We start from the raw sequence: 9397 nt of genomic DNA, 5'->3' as shown, positions 1-9397 counted from the left end.
AAATAAAGATAGAGATACTTATGTAATTCATTGGTGAGAATTTCAGATAAGCGTATAGAGATGCGTTCATTCCTCCTGAACCTCTGCTTTCCTATTGTCTTCATCGAATCATTTATACTCCTTTCTATGGCAAGCTGTATGTTAGGCATCACCGTTGTCAATGGCTACATCCTATCCTCTCAGTGAAAATGGTCCAATGCGCTGTCACTGCATGGCTAATCGTCTGTCAGTTCTCGATCATACTGGAATAGGATCCATTGATCCTTTTTCGTCTGTCATTACGCTCAGCACTTGCGAGTTTGAAGCTCGTCGCAGCCATCCCTTTCCAGATCCTACTCGGAATACCACAGACAAGGTTTAGACTTTCTGGATCTCAAAAATGGCCGTCCATGGATTCTAACTTATACCACGAAGACTCTGATTAAGGAATCCCAGAGATACTCATTCAATCTAAGGTAGAACGGAAGTGGTTGTCAGGCACGCGTCCATAAGTTGGGAATGATGATGACTGTCACGATCATCACATTCATATTGAGGTACGAATGAATATCTTAGAATCGGAATAAGCTTGAATTGAATAGAAAAATAATAGTACTTTGTATTAATTCATGAGGAACAGCAGAGCTCCACACCTTAATCTATGGTGTGTAGAAACTCTACCGTTGAAAATACATAAGAACAAGGTCCAGGCATGGCCGAATGGCCTGCCTCCCAAGGAGGGTTCAATCATCAAAACATGATCAAAAGATGTAAATACAATAGTAAAAATTCCTATTTATACTAAACTAGTTACTAGGGTTTACAGAAATGAGTAAATGATGCAGAAATCCACTTCTGGGGCCTACTTGGTGTGTGCTTGGGCTGAGCATTGAGCTTTACACGTGTAGAGGCTTCTCTTGGAGTTGAACGCCAGTTTGTAACCTGTTTCTGGCGTTTAACTCCACTTTGCAACCTGTTTCTGGCGTTTAACTCCAGAATGCAGCATGGAACTGGCGTTGAACGCCAATTTGCGTCATCTAAACTTGGGCAAAGTATAAACTATTATATATTGCTGGAAAACTCTGGATGTCTACTTTCCAACGCAATTAAGAGCGTGCCATTTGGAGTTCTGTAGCTCCAGAAAATCCACTTTGAGTGTAGGGAGGTCAGAATCCAATAGTATCTGCAGTCCTTCTTTAACCTCTTTGACACCTTCACACCACAAGCACATGGTTAGGGACAGCTTGGTTTAGCCGCTTAGGCCAGGATTTTATTCCTTTAGGCCCTACTATCCACTGATGCTCAAAGCCTTGGATCCTTTTTATTATCCTTGCCTTTTGGTTTTAAGGGCTATTGGCTTTTTGCTCTTGCCTTTTAGTTTAAAGAGTTTTTGGCTTTTTCTACTTGCTTTTTTCTTTTTTTTTTGCTATTTTTTTTTCTTTTTTTTTTTCTGCAAGCTTTTGTATTCACTGCTTTTTCTTGCTTCAAGAATCATTTTTATGATTTTTCAGATTATCAAATAACATTTCTCCTTTTCATCATTCTTTCAAGAGCCAACATATTTAACATTCATGAACAACAATATCAAAAGACATATGCACTGTTCAAGCATTCATTCAGAAAACAAAAAGTATTGTCACCACATCAAAATAATTAAACTAATTTCAAGGATGAATTTGAAATCATGTACTTCTTGTTCTTTTGTTTTTAGAACATTTTTCATTTAAGAAAGGTGATGGATTCATAGGACATTCATAAGTTTAAGGCATAGACACTTAGACACTAGTGATCATATAGTAAAGACACAAACATAAATAAAACATAAAGCTCAAAAATCGAAAAATAGTAAAATAAATAGACAAGAAGATTAAGGAATGAGTCCACCTTAGTGAGTGTGGCGTCTTCCTCTTCTTGAAGAACCAATGGTGCTTTTGAGCTCCTCTATATCTCTTCCTTGCCTTTGTTGCTCCTCCCTCATAGCTCTTTGATCTTCTCTAATTTCATGGAGGATGATGGAATGCTCTTGGTGCTCCACCCTTAGTTGTCCCATGTTGGAACTTAATTCTCCTAGGAAGGTGTTGATTTGCTCCCAATAGTTTTGTGGAGGAAGGTGCATCCCTTGAGGCATCTCAGGGATTTCATGGTGGGGGATTTCCTCATGCTCATGTTGAGGTCCATGATCTCTTATTTGTTCCATCCTTTTCTTAGTGATGGGCTTGTCCTCTTCAATAAGGATGTCTCCCTCTATGTCAATTCCAGCTGAATTGCAGAGGTGGCATATGAGGTGAGGAAAGGCTAACCTTGCCCAAGTGGAGGACTTGTCAGCCACCTTGTAAAGTTCTTGAGGTATAATCTCATGAACTTCCACCTCCTCTCCAATCATGATACTATGGATCATGATGGCCCGATCTATAGTAACTTCAGACCGGTTACTAGTAGGAATGATTGAGCGTTGAATAAACTCTAACCATCCCCTAGCCACTGGTTTGAGGTCATGCCTTCTTAGTTGAACCGGCTTGCCTCTTGAGTCAATTTTCCATTGAGCTCCTTCCTCACATATGTCTATGAGAACTTGGTCCAACCTTTGATCAAAGTTGACCCTTCTTGTGTAGGGGCGTGCATTCTCTTACATCATTGGCAAGTTGAACGCTAGCCTTACATTTTCTGAACTGAAATCTAAGTATTTCCCCCGAACCATGGTGAGCCAATGCTTTGGATTCGAGTTCACACTTTGATCATGGTTCCTAGTGATCCATGCGTTTGCATAGAACTCTTGAACCATTAGGATCCCGACTTGTTGAATGAAAGAGTGATTGAGGTGAATGGTGAAGGGTATTTGGGGAAGAGAATTATGAAAAGGAGTGAAGAGGAGAGAAGAAATGGTGGGGATCCTATGGGGTCCACAGATCAAGTGGGGTCAAGGACTTAACATCCCTGCTCCAATTAGGCGTGTAAAACGCCCTTGCTGTGCAATCCTGGCGTTTAACGCCATACTGCTGCTTGTTTCTGGTGTTAAATGCCCAAATGTAGCCTGTTTCTGGCGTTTAACGCCATGCAGTTGCTTGTTTCTGGCGTTAAACGCTAGCTTGGTGCCTGTTTCTGGCGTTAAACGCCAGACAGACGCTTGTTTCTGGCGTTTAGACGCCAGATTGCTCTCCTCCAGGGTGTGCTATTTTCAATGCTATTTTTTCATTCTGTTTTTGATTTTTCAGTAGTTTTTGTGACTCCACATGATCATCAACCTACTAAAACACAAAATAACAAAAGGAAAATAAAATAGATATAATTAAATAACATTGGGTTGCCTCCCAACAAGCGCTTCTTTAATGTCAATAGCTTGACAGTGAGCTCTCATGGAGCCTCACAGATGTTCAGAGCATTGTTGGGACCTCCCAACACCAAACTTAGAGTTTGACAGTGGGGGCTTTGGTTGACTCTGCAGTGAGAGAAGCTTTTCATGCTTCCTCTCCATGGTTACAGAAGGAGATCCTTGAGTTTTAAACACAAGGTTGTCCTCATTCAGTTGAAGGGCCAACTCTCCTCTGTCCACATCAATCACAGCTCTTGTTGTGGCTAGGAAGGGTCTTCCAAGGATGATGGATTCATCCTCATCCTTCCCAGTGTCTAGGATTATGAAATCAGCAGGGATGTAAAGGCCTCCAACCTTTACTAACACGTCCTCTACTTGTCCATAAGCCTATTTTCTTGAGTTGTCTGCCATCTCTAATAAGATTCTAGCAGCTTGCACCTCAAAGATCCCAAGTTTCTCCATTATAGAGAGTGGCATTAAGTTTATTCCTGACCCTAGGTCACACAGAGCCTTCTCAAAAGTCATGGTGCCTATGGTACAGGGTATTAAGAATTTGCCAGGATCCTGTTTCTTTTGAGGTAATTTCTGCCTATCCAATGCATTCAGTTCATTGGTGAGCAAGGGAGGTTCATCTTCCCAAGTCTCATTACCAAATAATTTGGCATTCAGCTTCATGATTGCACCAAGGTACTTAGCAACTTGCTCTTCAGTAATGTCTTCATCCTCTTCAGAGGAAAAATACTCATCAGAGCTTATGAAGGGCAGAAGGAGGTTCAATGGAATCTCTATGGTCTCTAGATGAGCCTCAGATTCCTTTGGTTCCTCAAAGGGGAACTCCTTATTGGTCACTGGACATCCCAGGAGGTCTTCCTCACTAGGATTCACGTCCTCCTCTTCCCTTGTAGGTTCGGCCATGATGGTCAAATCAATGGCCTTGCACTCTCTCTTTGGATTCTCTTCTGTATTGCTTGGGAGAGTACTAGAAGGAGCTCCTTCAATCCATTCAGACTCTGAGAGATCATATTGACTTGCTGAGTCAATATTTTATTCTGAGCCAATATGGCATTCAGAGTATCAATTTCAAGAATTCCCTTCCTCTGAGGCGTCCCATTACTCATAGGATTCCTTTCAGAAGTGTACATGAACTGGTTATTTGCAACCATGTCAATGAGTTCTAGAGCTTCTGCAGGCGTTTTCTTTAGGTGAATGGATCCACCTACAGAATGGTCCAATGACATTTTAGATAATTCAGACAGACCATCATAGAATATATCCAGGATGGTCCATTCTGAAAGCATGTCAGAAGGACACTTTTTGGTTAGTTCCTTGTATCCTCTCCCAAGCTTCATAGAGGGATTCACCTTCTTTTTGTCTGAAGGTTTGAATATCCACTCTAAGCTTACTAAGCTTTTGAGGAAGAAAGAACTTGGCTAAGAAAGCCGTGACCAGCTTATCCCAAGAGTTCAGGCTATCTTTAGGTTGAGAGTCCAACCATATTCTAGCTTTGTCTCTTACAGCAAATGGGAAAAGCATAAGCCTGTAGACCTCGGGGTCAACCCCATTGGTCTTAACAGTATCACAGATCTACAAGAATTCAATTAAGAACTGAAAGGGATCTTCGGATGGAAGTCCATAAAAGTTGCAATTCTGTTGCATCAGAGAAACTAATTGAGGTTTCAGCTCAAAATTGTTTGCTCCAATAGCAGGGATTGAGATGCTTCTTCCATGTAAATTGAAATTAGGTGCAGTAAAGTCACCAAGCATCTTCCTTGCATTGTTATTATTTTCGGCCATGTCTCCTTCTTTTTCAAAAATTTCTGTAAAGTCCTCTTCAGAGTGTTGTATTTTATCTTCTCTTAGCTTCCTCTTTAGAGTCCTTTCAAGTTTCGGATCAGCTTCAACAAGGATGTTCTTATCCTTGCTCCTGCTCATGTGAAAAAGAAGAAAACAGAAAAGAAAATTTGGAATCCTCTATGTCACAGTATAGAGATTCCTTTATGTGAATAGAAGAGAAGAATAAAAGGAGGGGAAGAGAAAAACTCAAACACAGAGAGGAAGATGGTGTTCAAATTTTGGGTGGAAGAGAAGTGTTAGTAGATGAATAAATAAATAGAAGGAGATGAGAGATGATAGAATAATTCGAAAATTAAACAAAATAAAATAAAAATATTTAAAAATTAAAGTTAAAATTCGAAAATTAAAATTGAAATTAAATTAAATTAAATTTTTAAAACAATTAGTTAATTAAAAAGGAATTTTGAAAAAGAAGGAGGGATTTTCGAAAATTAGAGAGAGAATTAGTTAGGTAGTTTTGAAAAAAGATAAGAATCAATCAAAAAGTCAAGTGGTTAATTGAAAAAGATTTGAAAATCAAATTTTGAAAAGATAAGAAGTTAGAAAAGATAAGAAGTTAGAAAAGATTTTGAAATTGATTTTGAAAAAGATGTGATTGAAATTTATTTTGAAAAAGATTTGAAAAAGAAATTTAAAAAGATTTGATTTTGAGAATTAAAGTTGATTACTTGACTAACAAGAAACTAAAAGATATGATTTTAAAATTTAAAAATTGAACCTTTCTTAATAAGCAAGTAACAAACTTAAAAATTTTTGAATCAATCACATTAATTGTTAGTAAAGATTTTGAAATTATGAAACAAAATAAGAAAAAGATTTTTGAAAATCAATTTGAAATTTTCAAAAATATAAAAGAAAAAAATGAAAAAGATTTGACTTTTGAAAAAGATTTGAAAAAGATAGAATTTTTTAAATTGAAAATTTGATTTGACTCATAAGAAACAATTAAATTTTTAAAACTTTTGACTAAATCAAATCAAATTTTCGAAAATTATGAGTGAGATAAGGAAAAGATATTTTTTTGATTTTTGAATTTTTAATGATGAAAGAGAAAAACAATAAAGAGACTCAAAACATGAAAATTTTGGATCAAAACACATGATGCATGCAAGAATACTATGAGTGTCAAGATGAACACCAAGAACACTTTGAATGTCAAGATGAACACCAAGAACTTATTTTTGAAAATTTTTAAGAAAAGAAAAACATGCAAGACACCAAACTTAGAAATTTTCAATAATTAGACACTAACAAATTGAAAATGCATATGAAAAACAAGAAAATATGCAAAACAAGAAATTTTAAAGATCAAACAAGAAGACTTACCAAGAACAACTTGAAGATCATGAAGAACACATGCATGAAGTTTCAAAAATTTTAAGAAAAATTATAAAGATGCAATTGACACCAAACTTAAAAATTGACACTAGACTCAAACAAGAAACATAAAATTTTTGGTTTTTATGATTTTATAAGATTTTTTTTTCGAAAAATATTTTGGGAAAAACGAAAAAGAAGAAAAAAAAAATTTTTGTATTATTTTCGAAAATAAGAAATAAAAAGCTTAAAATTAAAATAAAATTACCTAATCTGAGCAACAAGATGAATCGTCAGTTGTCCAAACTCGAATAATCCCCGACAACGGCGCCAAAAACTTGGTGCACGGAAATCGTGACGGTTCATTCCTTTATAATGGTGCTGAAAACTTAATACGCACGTTCATAATCTTAGTTCTTTGTCACAACTTCGCACAACTAACCAGCAAGTGCAATGGGTCGTCCAAGTAATAAACCTTACATGAGTAAGGGTCGATCCCACGGATATTGTCGGCTTGAAGCAAGCTATGGTCATCTTGTAAATCTCAGTCAGGCGGATTTAATTGATTATGGTGAATTGATAATTAAAATATAAATAAAACGTAAAATAAAGATAAAGATACTTATGTAATTCATTGATGAGAATTTCAGATAAGCGAATAGAGATGCGTTCATTCCTCCTGAACCTCTGCTTTCCTATTGTCTTCATCCAATCATTCATACTCCTTTCTATGGCAAGCTGTATGTTAGGCATCACCGTTGTCAATGGCTACATCCTGTCCTCTCAGTGAAAATGGTCCAATGCGATGTCACTGCATGGCTAATCATCTGTCGGTTCTCGATCATACTGGAATAGGATCCATTGATCCTTTTTCGTCTGTCACTACGCCCAACACTCGCGAGTTTGAAGCTCGTCGCAGCCATCCCTTCCCAGATCCTACTCGGAATACCACAGACAAGGTTTAGACTTTCCGGATCTCAAGAATAGCTGTCCATGGATTCTAACTTATACCACGAAGACTCTAACTAAGGAATCCCAGAGATACTCATTCAATCTAAGGTAGAACGGAAGTGGTTGTCAGGCACGCGTTCATAGGTTGGGAATGATGATGACTGTCACGATTATCACATTCATATTGAGGTGCGAATGAATATCTTAGAATCGGAATAAGCTTGAATTGAATAGAAAAACAATAGTACGTTGTATTAATTCATGAGGAACAGCAGAGCTCCACACCTTAATCTATGGTGTGTAGAAACTCTACCGTTGAAAATACATAAGAACAAGGTCCAGGCATGGCCGAATGGCCAGCCTCCCAAGGAGGGTTCAATCATCAAAACATGATCAAAAGATGTAAATACAATAGTAAAAAATCCTATTTATACTAAACTAGTTACTAGGGTTTACAGAAATGAGTAAATGATGTAGAAATCCACTTCTGGGGCCCACTTGGTGTGTGCTTGGGCTGAGCATTAAGCTTTACACGTGTAGAGGCTTCTCTTGGAGTTGAATGCCAGTTTGTAACCTGTTTCTGGCATTTAACTCCTCTTTGCAACCTGTTTCTGGCGTTTAACTCCAGAATGCAGCATGGTACTGGCGTTGAACGCCAATTTGCTTCATCTAAACTCGGGCAAAGTATAGACTATTATATATTGCTGGAAAGCCCTGGATGTCTACTTTCCAACGCAATTAAGAGCGCACCATTTGGAGTTCTGCAGCTTCAGAAAATCTACTTTGAGTGCAGGAAGGTCAGAATCCAACAGCATCTGCAGTCCTTCTTCAACCTCTGAATCTGATTTTTGCTTAAGTCCCTTAATTTAAGCCAGAAATTGCCTGAAATCATAGAAAAACACACAAACTCATATTAAAGTCCGGAAATGTGATTTTTATTTAAAAACTAATAAAAATATACTAAAACCTAACTAAATCATATTGAAAACTATGTAAAAACAATGCCAAAAAGCGTATAAATTATCCGCTCATCAACAACCACTTCCGTTCTACATGCAAACAAGCTTGAATGTGTATATCTTGGGTTTCTAATCTAAGATTAGAACCTTCGTGGTATAGGCTAGAATCAATTGGCGTCCATTCCTGAGATCCGGAAAGTCTAAACCTTGTCTGTGGTATTCCGAGTAGGATCAGGGAAGGGATGACTATGACGAGCTTCAAACTCGCGAGTGTTGGGCGTAGTGACAGACGTAAAAGGATCAATGGATCCTATTCCAACATGATCGAGAACCAACAGCTGATTAGCTGTGCGGTGACAGCGCATTTGGAACATTTTCACTGAGAGGACGGGAAGTAGCCATTGACAACGGTGATGCCCAACATAAAGCTTGCCATGGAAAGGAGTATGAATGATTGAAAGAAGGCAATAGGAAAGCAGAGGTTCAGAAGGAACAAAGCATCTTCATACGCTTATCTGAAATTCTCACCAATGAATTACATAAGTATCTCTATCCTATTTTACGTTTTATTCATATTTTAATTATCAATTCTCCGTAACCATTTGAATCCGCCTGACTGAGATTTACAAGATGACCATAGCTTGCTTCAAGCCGACAATCTCCGTGGGATCGACCCTTACTCACGTAAGGTTTATTACTTGGACGACCCAGTGCACTTGCTGGTTAGTTGTGCGGAGTTGTGACAAAGAGTTGAGACTACAATTGTGCGTACCATAATGTTGGCGCCATTGATGATCACAATTTCGTGCACCACACCACTATTTTGTGGTATATTTTATGCTGAACTGACTGGATTTTATCCATTATTCTCGCACTTATGCATATAAATTGCATGTTTTACATTTTCCTTTCCAATTTTGTACTCTGATTGAAATCATGCTTCTTTGGCCTTAAATTACTAATTTTTAATCCTCTCTTATTACCATTCGATACCGTGATATGTATGTTAAGTGATTTTAGGTTTTCT

The sequence above is a fragment of the Arachis ipaensis genome, chromosome B08 (assembly GCF_000816755.2).
Source record: "Arachis ipaensis cultivar K30076 chromosome B08, Araip1.1, whole genome shotgun sequence".
Lineage (NCBI taxonomy): Eukaryota > Viridiplantae > Streptophyta > Magnoliopsida > Fabales > Fabaceae > Arachis > Arachis ipaensis.
Note: the sequence above shows the minus strand (reverse complement) of the source record.